Here is a 13805-nt window from a genome sequence, read left to right on the forward strand (position 1 = left end):
CCAGCATCGGACACAGACTGATTTGGAAAAGTTTCAGTTTAATTAATAGTCTATTATTTTTTCCACTCCGTTTTAACATGGATTTCTATGGGGACCTGAACACAAAAGCATCTAAACGGAAATTAGAATCTATGGCGGCGCTCATCGCTTACTCAGGAAAAATGTGGATACACTACAGTAATAGAAACACTGGAGTCTTCTCAGATAATTTTTTTTACTGTGGTAGATAACTGGAAAGATGGTGCCACTTGAGTTTGTATAAAATGAGAGAGACGCCCTTGGTTCCATACAGTAAGTATTTTTATCATTCGTTTTTCAGATTTAAAAAGATTTTGTAAAAGAGTTATAAAACATGAACCAATCAGCCACAAGGTCAATCACAACATTACAAACTTTGATTGCTAGCAAAAAAGTACTTGAAAACCAGATAAAAAGGCAACGGTACAAGACTGAGTATGGTATTAATGAGGGAAACAAACTATAATCACATGAAGCATTGCAAATGCATTTAAAATAAAAACAATCAATAAATATAACTATTGATTTATAGGGTTATTTCACCCAAAAATGAACATTCTGTCATTAATTACTCACCTTCATTTGGTTCCAAACCTGTGAGACCTTTGTTTATTTTTAAAACACAAATTAATATTTTTGATGAAATCTAAGAGCTTTCTGCCCCTCCATGGACAGCAACGCAACTGACAAGTTCAAGGCCCAGAAAGGTAGTAAGGACATCGATAGTCCATGAGACATCAGTGATTCAACCTTAAAGGGATAGTTCACCCAAAAATGAAAATTTGATGATTATCTGCTTACCCCCAGGGCATCCAAGATTTAGGTGACTTTGTTTCTTCAGCAGAACACAAACGAAGATTTTTGTATACGCAAACGTCGTAAGGGGAAATCGGTGAAAAGTCAACAGTTCCGAATGAGTTTGCACAAGCAAACGTAATCTTTTAGCTTTAAATCGGTTTGAACAATCAGGATAAGCGCAAGTAATTACCATTTTGAATAGCCGCTGTACCCACAATCTCTGTGCACTGTTTAAGCAATGAGTGTCGTATACACGCGACAGATCGCTTATACTGCGCCAGAGCGCGTTCACATGTAATGTGCCGGATGATGAGCTCATGCTCGGGACAGTTGGACGTGGCTGTGTATTAAAGGTAAAACATTATATAAATACTGTTCAGTTTCTCACAAAAACCGATTGTTTCGTGTCTTAGGACATCAATGTATCGTCACGAGCCACAGGGTGTAATTTGGATTTGTCTGTGCATGTTTTTTTTTTTACTTTTAAAGGCTTGGTGCCCATTGACTGCCATGATATGACTGACAGACTGCACCGGTTTGAATTAAAAATCTTTGTTTGTGTTCTACTGAAGAAACAAAGTCACCTACATCTTAGATGCCCTGGGGGTAACCAGATAAACATCAAATTTTCATTTTTGGGTGAACTATCCCTTTAACTTTATGAATAGTGTTAGGGGTAATGCATTAACAAGTTACGTAATCAGATTACTTTTTTCAAGTAACTAGTAATGTATTACTTTTTAACTTACAAGAAAATATCTGAGCTAGTTTTTCAAATAAATAATGCCAGTTGCTTTTTTTTTTTTTTTTTTTACCATTTATTGACTGACAAGTCTCCCATTGCCATGTTGAGAGATGTGCACTCTGTAAACAATGTAACTGTAGTTGTACACTAAATGACTAAGTAATCTCACTCACAAAAACTCACAAAACATTGATGTATTCCTCAAAATGAATAAAAACAGTGAAATACAAACTCAGAAAATGACGCAAACCCGCAATAATTAAATATGTTAAATACCACAAATCCTTTATGTATTTAATCCCATTTTATTAACCAATGTTTTTGCTGCTGACCTTCGATGATCCAATTTAACCATACTAATAAGCAAAAATTACTTTAGGTAATTTAAAATTTGTGCTTCGTTTTTTTTTATTGCTGAAGAGTGTTGAACTTTCTTCCCCTGCGTTTTTCTGTACAGACGTGAATTTACTTTTCCTTAAGGCTTACTCCAACTTTTGGTGCGAAAAGGCTTTTACATTTACCAAAAAAAAAAAAAAACTTTTTATATTAAAAACAAACAGGCAAGCCCAGCCCAGATTTGAAAAGTAACGCAAAATGAAAGTAATTATCAGTTTAGTTACTTTTTTAGAGAGTAGGCTACCGCAATATTATAATGCATTACTTTAAAAAGTAACTTTCACCAACACTATTTATGAAGCTACGAGAATCATTTTTGTGTGCAAAGAAAACAAAAATTACTTTATTCAACAATTTCTTCTCTTCCCTATTATACCACGTTATGCTGTCCCTTGATTGCAAGCACGCGTCAATGACTTACATTGAAGAGAAGAAATTGTTGAATAAAGTAATTTTTTTAGATTTTCTTCTGCACACAAAAAGTACTCGTAGCTAAATTAAATTAAAGGTTGTCTGATGATACATGGACTGTTTTATCATTGTCCTAACTATGGACTATTTTTATCAACGTTGCTGTTTACGCAGGGTCAGAAAGCGCTTGGATTTCTTCAAAAATGAGTGAAGGTCTTACATGTTTGAAACGACATGAGAGTGAGTAATTAATGACAGAGTTGTCATTTTTGTGTGAACTATCCATTTAAAGATGTTAGAAACAACACTTTATGTTTATTGTAAAATATGCATATTATGCATATAAATATTTAAGTAGTTTGAAAGCATTTACTGATTGTTTCGCATTTCTTCATGGGAGTGGACAAGAACTAAATTCATAGCTGGTGTTAATATCTTTGCAGAATCATGAGTAATTCCACTGTTGAATGCAATTATTTAGATGAAATAATGCAGGCTGGTTGATTCAACAAAAGCATATTGATTAGTGACCTCGTAGCTCATAGTAGCTCTTTCTTTAATGGTTTATAAATTGTAAAAAATGAATGGGATTTTTACTTATGCAACTCAGCTCTGTTAGAAAGTCCTATAGGCTCAATAATAATATTGTAATTTATATTTGTCAATTAAATGTGTACATTCAAACTTTATAATCAACTTACCTTTTTTTTCTCGACTAAACGATAAACATAAAGACAGACAAGCAGACTCAGCTGAATCAGCCTGGCTTATTGTATCAGTCATAACTGTTTCCCACAGTCAAGCGTGGGTTTGCCAGTGTCTGATAAGATGTCAATGTCTTCCATCTACAGTCTTTCGAATGAACGATCCAGCCAGGAACAGAAGCGAGTACTCAAGGCCGCCACCTCCGCCAACACCCACACTCCATTGACTAGGTGCGCTGGAGCCAAAGCAGCCTGTGGAATACCTCTGTGTGCGATTGTTTGCAAGAATATGTCTGTGAAATTCAGCTATTCTATCTGACATACAGCACCTTTCCATTCTCACAAATCACAAACTCCAACAAGGGTGCAGTTTGCAATTGGCACTGTAATTTTTATTAGTACGTGTATACTGCAACAATGAACTTGTACTGGTATACAGACAGTTTCTTTTTTAAACAAATTTGTTCACAACCTGAATCAAATATTGTTTTGTTGTTCAGAATAATGAAATAAGTTCTAACTAGAAAACCGGCAAGCACCATCAAAGAAAGGGACCAAAAAATCCAAGAAACAACGTGAGTGTATCCTACAAATAGACACACCACAATTAGAAAATAGAATTTCAATTCAAATTTTTTTATATTAGTTTTCTTTTTAAAAAAAGCTAGTGCAAGTACAATATTTTGCACAACTTACAGAGTATGCACGCATATGGAAATAAAATGAACCAAAAGAAAAAAAAAAAATCGCCTTTCACGATGATTTCCTACCTAGGGCTTTATATTTTGTTTTGAATATCTAGTTTCCTTTACTAAATAAGGTGCAAAACACTACTTCCTCTCCCAACAACCATCTCTTGCTACTGGCCAGACTCCTCCAATGCAAATTCAAGAAAATAAACCCTCAGGACTGGATGCGACATTCAGTTTTTCTTTAACAGTCTCGCTCGACATTTCCACGTGGTGTCTTACTATAGGTCCAGTAAATCCACAGCGCTGAAGCTATGGAGAAAACAGCGACACTGACAATATCTGACAAAATATTGTTTTCAGGGTCCAATCCAGAGGTTTTATGATCGTGGATCTCTCTGCCCAATGGCAAGCGAAAAAAGAAACTAGAAAAAGCTTCCATTTCTCTTCCAATGGAAGACTTCAAATCTCTTTATGACAAGACCTGCAACGTCTCTAGTCCAGCAAGCCCGGGATATTACTGCTATATCTGTACCCACTCCTTCCTGAGGAATGACCAATGGCTTCCTGTGTATCACAAAACACATCTTAACATTTTAATCTCAAAAGGGAAAACAAACCAAAAAAAAAAAAGGGTGGCTGGACATGCGTGCACATTTAATGATAACCAAACACCGTTCACCTGACAAAGTACATAGTGTTATTTCACCTCCGGCTAGTAGTTTGCACGCATCTGGCCTCAGCTTTAAAATCTCGGGGCGATTATTTGAAGTGCTGAGAAACTACCGTTCATTCAGAATCCAATTTACACAAAACATACTTGGAAATAACTGACATGTTAAAATTAGGCCTAAAAAGATTTTACAGAGTACAATTTTACAGAGACATCTTATTAAGCATTCATTGGCAAGAAACCCAGAATTACAAAATGACCTTTTTTTTCCTTGTAGATATGTCATCTCGAGAGTGTAGTTGTACAAATTCCGAGGGATAAATACACACGTTACGAGGCTGTCGATTGCTATGCGTGAAGGTGACATCGGGGATGTGAAAACAGCATCTGTACATGAGTCGGTTCAGGCCTGTGATGGTCAATACGTCCCTGGCGTTTAGTTCTCAGTGGTTAACCAGGGTTGAGTGTCCAGTTCAACCCAACGGCGACAAATACTCCTCAGGATGGTTGCACGAGTCTGTTTCCTGCGCCCCGGCCAGATGAGGGTGACGGAACTCAGGACGTACCTCTCTCTGAGAAAGCGTTTGTCAGTTTACCGGCTCACCAAAACGGCGTGAGAGACGGGGGCCAGCCTCCTTTTTTAAGGAGTGTGCACTGTTTTCACTATCCAGCGCTGATATAGCTGAATGCTCATATATTAATTATAGAATCAACAATAAGACTAGGTACAATACCCATATCAAGCAGCCCACACATCAGTTAGTTAGGGTGAAACAAAACCATTAAGGTGGGCCTGTAGAAGATTCTCAGCCTGAGGTTATTAATCCAGCGGTTTGGACAATTGACAAGATGTCAAACAACAGTCAAGTTGAACAGAGAAATCCTGACTGGTTTTACAAGTGATTTGAAAGAAAAGCAAACTCAAAATAATAGTTTGTTGTTTCTTTTTCAATGAGAGCCACAATGAAAGAAAAGAAAATCTTTTGATTTATTTTTCAAACTGCTGAAACTTCGCAATCCAACATTCGTCTTTTTTTGTCATTTGTTGTGCCAGAGAAATGAAAGTAAAAACAAGGAAATTGTCAGCGGTGCTCCTCTTGCGAGAGAGAGAGCTGTCACAGAGCCGCTCGAAAACTCTTAAAAACATTCATTAAAACACTTTCTCTCGTCTCCTGCCATGATAAAAGAGTGCTACAGAGGAGACCGAAGCAAAAGTACAAAGTCCAAAGTACATGAAGCAAGGTCAAATATAGAACAAACATGAAAATAAAACAAATAAAACAAATAAAACCGAAAGACGGCGTTCGAGCACACATCAGTACAACAAAAAAGTAAAGTCATCTCAGGTTCATAGAGGACCATTCCAACTTTATTTCAACTCTCTGTCCTCGTCGTCTCAACCCGTTGGACCCAGGAACGGGCCGAGACGGAGGGAATTCGTATTGGAGGGGAGAAACTGCGGTGACACCAACCTCTCACCCTATCTTCCTCGGGATTAGAAAGTGCTGAAACAGTATTATCAAGTCTATCTATTCTATAAATGACAAAAATGTGCATTTCGTTTTCGTTTGTTTCTATAAAAGTGGTCCCCACTTTGATGAGGTCGATGAATCATTTCTCAGTCTTTTTTTTCAGTATCTTGCATGTGTGAGGATCTGGGCTTGTGACGTCAGAGGGACAACAGACAGCTTGTGATGCGGACAAACAGATCGATACAGACGGTTACACAGAGACGGACAGAGTGTGTTAGGAAGGCCTCATATGGTGTAGAGACATTGTGGGAAACCAAAGCACAGGGCCAATGAAATGACTGCTTCTGGTTACAGCAGTTTAACACACACACACACACACACATACATACATACATATATATTATATATATATATATATATATATATATATATATCTTTACATGTACACAAACCTTTCAAAGGTCACACAACCTCCTCAACACACTCATTCACACCTATTTCTCATCCCTGAGTAAGCCCAAGGAAAGATTTTGACCTTTAACAGAAAAGCAAATGATGTTGTCATAACGTCTGAGACAGCAAACTCACCCCTCTGCCAAAGAGAATGAAACACACTAAGGGAAATAAACAAAAAGTGCAAAAAATGATAGATCAGGGGTTCACTACAAAGTGAAAACAATGTTTTACTCACAAATAGCTAAATAAAATCATAAAACCCACAGGCTACAACAATTTAAAGTTTGTATCAGCGATTTCTAGCCTGAAACATAAAGTGTCAAATTCAGCTGACCTTTCATCACGATCCGCTCGCTGCCTGCCCCATAAATTGTCTGTGAAAAAACCGCGTCTCTCTGGTCAGCCTAGGGTCCGAGATATGCCAAAAAAACAATCGGCACTACCAACCTTTCCAAAGATAAACAAACAGTGTTCCAACCAATCAGTGTCAGGGGTTTGGTGTTGTGGACTTTCGCTCCGCCTCCCTCACATCCCTGCACCAGTAGGAAAGTCCACAACACCAAACCCCTGACGCTGATTGGTTGGAACACTGTTTGATTATCTGTGGAAAGGTTGGTAGTGCCGTTTGTTTTTTTGGCATATCTCGGACCCTAGGCTGACCAGAGAGACGCGTTTTTTTCACAGACAATTTATGGGGCAGGCAGCGAGCGGATCGTGATGAAAGGTCAGCTGAAATTGACACTTTATGTTTTAGGCTAGAAATCGCTGATACAACCTTTAAGGGAGAACCTATGAAAGGAAACCACAGAAACAGAAAACAGTGCTACATACAGATGGCACAAACTGTTACGCGTGTAACATGAACAGAAGAAGAGTTTAGAACGTCATCAGTGGGGTTTAAGTTTTAAAAGCTAAAAATAGGTGTCAAAACAGCGGCCGTTCTCTTATTTTTCTCGTCTCTCTGCAGTGGAGGTCATAAGAGACTATCATTATCAGCACAATGAACCGCCAGCTGTACCATGTGCATCTCTTATTCTCTTTGTTTGTGATGACCATCAAATGCGATGGCACAGAACATCTGTGATGTTTCATTCATTCAGGTCATCGCACGTCAAGCATGTTTAATTCATCTGCAGTTGGACTTATTCCTCAACATTTGAAAAACAATCAGTGACATAGATGCTCAGATTAAAGTTGCAACATTTGCTTGTCTCCTAGTTCATAACTAGTGACACTTTAAGTCAAATTGAATTAAAATTGACCCATTTTACTTCCTCAATGCTCAATTCCAGGTTTTATTGTGAGTGATTAATTGTATAGAATGCAAATAAACGTTACTTGTTTGCTGACATCACTTTAACCAGATGTGACAGTTGTTGCATCGACCAGCTGTCTAACACTGGATACAACAAGCGACCGTTGCAAATCATTTTGAACTTTGTGTCAGTACCAAATTTTGTGGGTCTGGCTTCCGGTCTCATCCGCTTCCAGCTATTTTTTGCTGTACAAAACAGCTTGCTTTGCTGCTTGATTTTGCAAATTGGTGTGTCTTACCATATTATTTTAATGTATTATCTTTATTATAAACACAATGGTTTGTACTGCAAATCGTTATTCTTTATAGCAGCTATTGAATCAGAAGTCTCTTCATAGGCTTACTTCCACGTTGAAGAATAAGGTGGATAGTATTTTGTCTTGCCGTGCTGCGCCGCTCTTGTCCAGTGTAGACATAGTGTTAGGCTAGAAAGGGAATGGGATGAATATTGACCAATTATGTCTTCAGATATTATTTAAGCAGTCAGACTGCATTCTGGTTCGACAAGCCCACTTTTCTTGATTGGATATCCCCAAATACATCACATTATGGAAGTAAAATGTGACCCAGGACCACAAAACCAGTCATAAGGGTTCATTTTTTAAAATTGAGATTCATACAATATCTGAAAGCTAAATAAATAAGCCATTTATGTATGGTTTGTTAAGATAGGACAATATTTGGTTGAGATACAATTGAGAGAATCTGAGGGTGCAAAAAATTTTAAATATTGAGAAAATCGCCTTTAAAGTTGTTCAAATGAAGTTCTTAGCCTTGCATATAACTAATAAAAAAATTAAGTTTTGATATATTTACGGTTGGAAATTTAAAACCTAATATCCTAATGATATTTGGCATAAAAGAAAAAATGATAATTTTGACTCACACAATGTATTTTTGGCTATTGCTTAACCACTTAAGTGTTTTTTTATGGTCCAGGGTCACAAATGGGCTGAAATATCAATTTACATTGACTTTAATAGATATCCTAGGTGAGTGTTACCATAAAAGTAAATAAGCCAACAGTTCCACCTGACTTCTCCCATTAAAACCCAAAGAACTACTGTAATTTCAACAAGCTAGGCAATATGAAACTCCTTTACAAATACTGTCGAGGTTCTATGGCTATGAATGCGAGATAGACTGATATATAGAGAGAAACTACAGCGAGTGCTGGGTGAGAAAGCGGTCGCACGTACATGCCAGGCAACAGAAGGTAGCTAACGGTTGCGGTTGGGTAAACATACTCTGAGAGAGGCGTACTGGTTCTGTATGGGCACCTGAAGAGCATCTGGAGGTCACTATTGATTATGGGTTAAGACGGCTAGGAGGGGACAGACTCTGTCACTGCATATTAATTTACAATTCTCCCTGAAGTTACTGAGAGCTGGCTGTGCAAACCGCAAATCAACCTAAAGAGGATAAAAAAAACTGCTTGCTGAGGTCGAACAGAAGGTCTGGTGTTGATGTCCGGTTCTCTGTAGTATTTTTTTTTTTTGGTTCAGCACTAGAGACTAAGGGTTATTGCTACGTGCCGTTGTTCGGAATGCTTCTCGTGTGTACGTGGAACCGCACTGTGCAACCAGAAGGAGGCAGACTGTAAAAGGATCGAAGCAATGAGCGACATAGAAAACACTGATCATTACATGAAGAGAAGGACAACAGCGAAAGATCAGAGTAACAACACAAATGCGAGACTGACAGTTGTGTTGTTGGGGTGGTTCAATGGACAAACAATATCACATTTCTACCTTTTGGCCCAAAATAAATGTTGAACACAACGAAAATATCAAGTTTGATTGGTTAAAGCAGATACATCCCACATACAGTCCAAGTAAGAGTCAAACACGCACACTTTGAGGGGGACAGAGACGTCATGTCAAATGGAAAAAAAGAAAAAAATGCACGGTTGTGGTGTTGATCTGAGAAACCCTGTTTTATTATAAAAAAATAAAGCATTTTCAAATTGTATATGGGGTGCACTCACCCGCTCACCCTCCACCACTCATTAAATCCATCCATGCATCGTTTATTTCTTTACTACTACCCATCTTCCTGCCAGATCTTCACCTACCCAAGCTAACTTGAGTATGGCCACTCAAAGGACTCAACAAGTATGCAGGCTACAGGCTATGACTTCATCCACCCCTATGAAGCGAACACCTCGACACAGCACCGTTCACAATCCTACTTTAATGTGTTTCCTGATTTTCCTAATGAAAATGAACCCAACAGACCTGCGAACCAAGCAAACTCGTCAAGAAACTGCTACATTTCAGTAAAAAATCGTGTTTTCGGCCCTGTCCTGTGCTGGCAGAAAACAAAATAAATCATGTTACTATCTCTCCAGATGTGCAAATTGCAATATTCTTTTAAGTAGAACTTAAATATCTATTTATAACATGTGTGGTATGTACACACACACATACACTTGCACACACACGAACACACGCTCACGCACGCTCACACAAATATACTACAGATCACTGAAATTACTACATGACTGCTTTCACATACGTTCGATGAGTCAGTGTCTTGGGGGACGGGACTAAAAACGTGCTCATGTAGTCTTGCGCTCTCATACAGTAAGATAGATATAGCATATGCAGTTCTATACATGTTAATGTACAAAAAATACATGACATAATTCAACATGATTGAAAATCACCGTAACCATGTACGTGTTTATGTGTGTTTGAGCCCGTGCCTAACCGCACACAGACTCGCATGCGTGCACGACCACATACATTGCTAACAAACAGGTTCGATCCTCTGAAGATTTCTGTAGCCAGAGTTTCTCACTTACACTTTGTCTCTCATATCGCTCGTAAATATATAAACAGTCTCTGTACTTATTTTTCCACCTGCATTCACACTTTCATACCACTCTTTTTGCTTTAAATGACTTAAATGGCAGTTGTTTCACGGGCCACGGCATCTTGTGCCCGTCTTTACTCAAGCTGTCAGATTCCTTGAGAAGGCTAAGCCAATCATACATAATGACAAAAGTGCTTCCTTTAAAGCAGTCCTCTTGGGGACAAAATCTCATTGTTTTCTCTTTCATCACCTGTTACATTCATCCCTTCACAGTGACCCTTGTGAGCAATCATCATCTCACAGAGTGCCACACGACATCCAATTCATGATACAGCATACAGTACTGTGTTCATGTTGAAAGATCAACAGAAAATAGTAGTAGCAATAATAATAATAATGATAGTAATAATTCATATAATAATCATTTGACTCATTTGATTGAAACTACTGACAGGTGTGTTAAGTAAGTGCTTCAGGACAACACTCATCTCATCCTTCTCAGACAACGTTCGCTCTCTTTCTTTCAAAAAATCTACTTTCTCTTGTTAGAACAAAAACAGGTGAGACAGCACTAAAAACAAGGGACTGGTCGATTTCCTCACCCATTGTGTTTGTATGCATGAAGATACATCCATGCATATATATATATATATATATATATATATATATATATATATATATATATATATATACACACACACATATATATATATATATATATATATATATATATATATATATACACACACACACACACACACACACACACACACACACACATAGACAAGAACCCATCCTGTGTCTACATAAAAAAAAAATTACCCCTGATTGCAAGGTTTACACATTCATCAAAAAAAGAAAAGAAAAACAAAACAAAAAACAAAAAACTACCCATCATGTATGATAGGAGGGTTTGAAAAGTGAGACGGAAACTTAAAACATGCAAAACTACAAAAATAGTCAAATAAAAAGTTAGACAGTTGGATATATAAAAATAGACTCGTCCATCTTCCCTGTTTTAAATGATAGTTTCGTCTTTCTGAGGAGCAACTGGCACCGCTCAATGACATCATCATCTCTCTTGGCCTGTACCATAGTATTTGGAAACCTCTTCTTGCATTTCTATAAATGTTATTATAATCTATGCTAGTCTAACTGCGCTGACGACACTGCTCTACATTGTTAGCATTGATTTGGATAGTCTTTTTTAGTCACAGTTAAACAAGATGGCTGACATCATGTGAACTCCTGCAACCAGTGGAGGAGTGATTTCCGTTCTGCCACCATTAGCAATGTTATTCACACCAGTTGTTCATCTTCCCTTACTAACATTTCAGGTTCACTCAGCAGGTGAATGTTTTAATTGCCACTTGGTGTAGTTAAACCAGGTTTGTCTGTGCTAAAAAAAAGTAGAGGATGTTGTAGGTGAGAGAACGGAGAGATGTCTTAGCCTTGTTAGCTTGTTAGCCTTCAGGATGTCATGCAGTGCTCGGGTATCTCACGACCTTCCCACCTTGCACTACATCCACCCTGAATTTGACTGATAGAATGAATTGCACCAATTGCCTGTGTAATATTGAATGCATCTATTACAATGTTAGAAGTGATAATGTACATACTGAGTAAATTTAGCCTTTAGGTAAAGTAATCTGGATAGAAAATTAAATCAGAACAGAGAAAAAGAACCTAAAACATTCTGAGGGCAAATTTTTTGTTTTTAAAACATGACAGTCCAATGCGCATTCACTTTCCAATATTTGATCTGCCTTCGATACTGATTTTAACCTCCTGAGGGATGAAGGAAGGCTTGGGGAACGTTAAAGGAGGCTCTCCTTCAGGATTTTCTACTTTGCGGCCCTCAGGGGCCGACCACCTCCTTTTGCGGCCTGTGGGTTTGCCTCCGGACTCTGATTCAGTGACCGGTGGTGCTTTGCAGATGTCTCTTTCACCAAACCTCAGTTCTCCATTCTCTCTATTGCCTTGACCGCCTCCACCTCCCTGATCTCCACACTGCCCAAGTCCGTTTTCCTGTTCTGTGTGCCGAACACCCCCTCGCACGCTGCTTGAGAGCGCTTTGGCTGATTTCAGGGGTGGCCCAAGTGTAGGCGCATCCAAGACTTGCCCCTGGCTCTTCTTGATGGAGCCGTTCCTTAGGTTCTTCAGGGTGAGGGAGATGCAGACGTCGCCTACTGAAAGCTTGGTGCATGGCAACTCGAGCAGCTGGGTTGTCCGTTCGGACAACACGAAGACCAGCCCTGGCCAAACACGAAGAAAGGATACTCTATTAGCACCTCCACGCTGACCTGCAAGAGAAAAAAGAAGGCAAAAAGAGAGGACATTAAATACATACACCAGAAGTCATGCACAAATGCCTGATGATATGAATGAATGCCTTTGCTAAATAGCATCTGTTAATCAGCGCCTCTCAAACTGACAGACTTTAGAACTGCTTTCGAGTGGGTGGCCCCATCTCAACTCCCAGACAAATGAAGCAGATTTTTCATACAGCCCACTCACAGTACAACAGAAGGAAGCAGAAATAAGGAATGACTCAATTCTGCCAGTGAATCCCACACAAACTAAACAAAGATGCCATGGGGACAGCCAGGGGAGGGATTATGGAACAGGGAGATGATTTCAGCTGCCAATTTACCCCACATCTAGTTACACTGATTGAGTGCAGGTGGAGTTCATATAGGAGGGCATTCACACCCTCACAGCTCATAAAAATATATAATGGATACCATATGGTTATTCGAAACTGATGACAAAAAATGCTTGAAAGATGTAACAAAGTAAAGAAGATCCCTGGGCATTAAAGGTGTAAAGATTTTTTTGGCCAATGAGCATAGTTAAATATGAAATTAAATTAGCCATCTTTGGATTGTATTTGCACCTTATCAAGCTACCTTTGAGGGACAAAATTTGCCAAGATATGTCCACTGTAATCCTCTTCAGGATTTAAATGACTGTAATTGATATTTTAATGTAAATGATAACCTTAAAACATGCACTGTATGTAGCCAATAATAAACATTATAAAATTCTGCAGTATATGCAGTATACAATTGGCATGAAACAACTAGTGCTGTACAAGATATTTAATTGAACATTCTACATCAAGAGTAAAACAAAAACATATTATCCCACCTGTGAGCGATGTTCTCCTACAGCAAACTGTATAATAGCAAAGTTAGCCGTATGATTGTTGTCGATGCGCTCTACAGTGCTGGAGTCAATCTTCAGCTCATTGCTGATCTCAGCACTCTGAATGAAATCCTCTGTCTTCAAGTCCTCCACCCGCTTCAACT

General features: G+C 38.5%; 1 long non-coding RNA gene across 1 annotated transcript; it reads right to left on the bottom strand.

Annotated features, from left to right (window-relative positions):
* Window positions 1-3439: 3439 nt before the first annotated feature.
* LOC141289459 (uncharacterized) lies at window positions 3440-13799 on the bottom strand. The gene is made up of 2 exons (XR_012339927.1): window positions 13645-13799; window positions 3440-12797 (listed from the first exon to the last, which is right to left on the bottom strand). It is a non-coding gene; the product is annotated as an uncharacterized lncRNA (long non-coding RNA).
* Window positions 13800-13805: the final 6 nt, after the last annotated feature.

The sequence above is a fragment of the Garra rufa genome, chromosome 17 (assembly GCF_049309525.1).
Source record: "Garra rufa chromosome 17, GarRuf1.0, whole genome shotgun sequence".
NCBI classification, from domain to species: domain Eukaryota; kingdom Metazoa; phylum Chordata; class Actinopteri; order Cypriniformes; family Cyprinidae; genus Garra; species Garra rufa.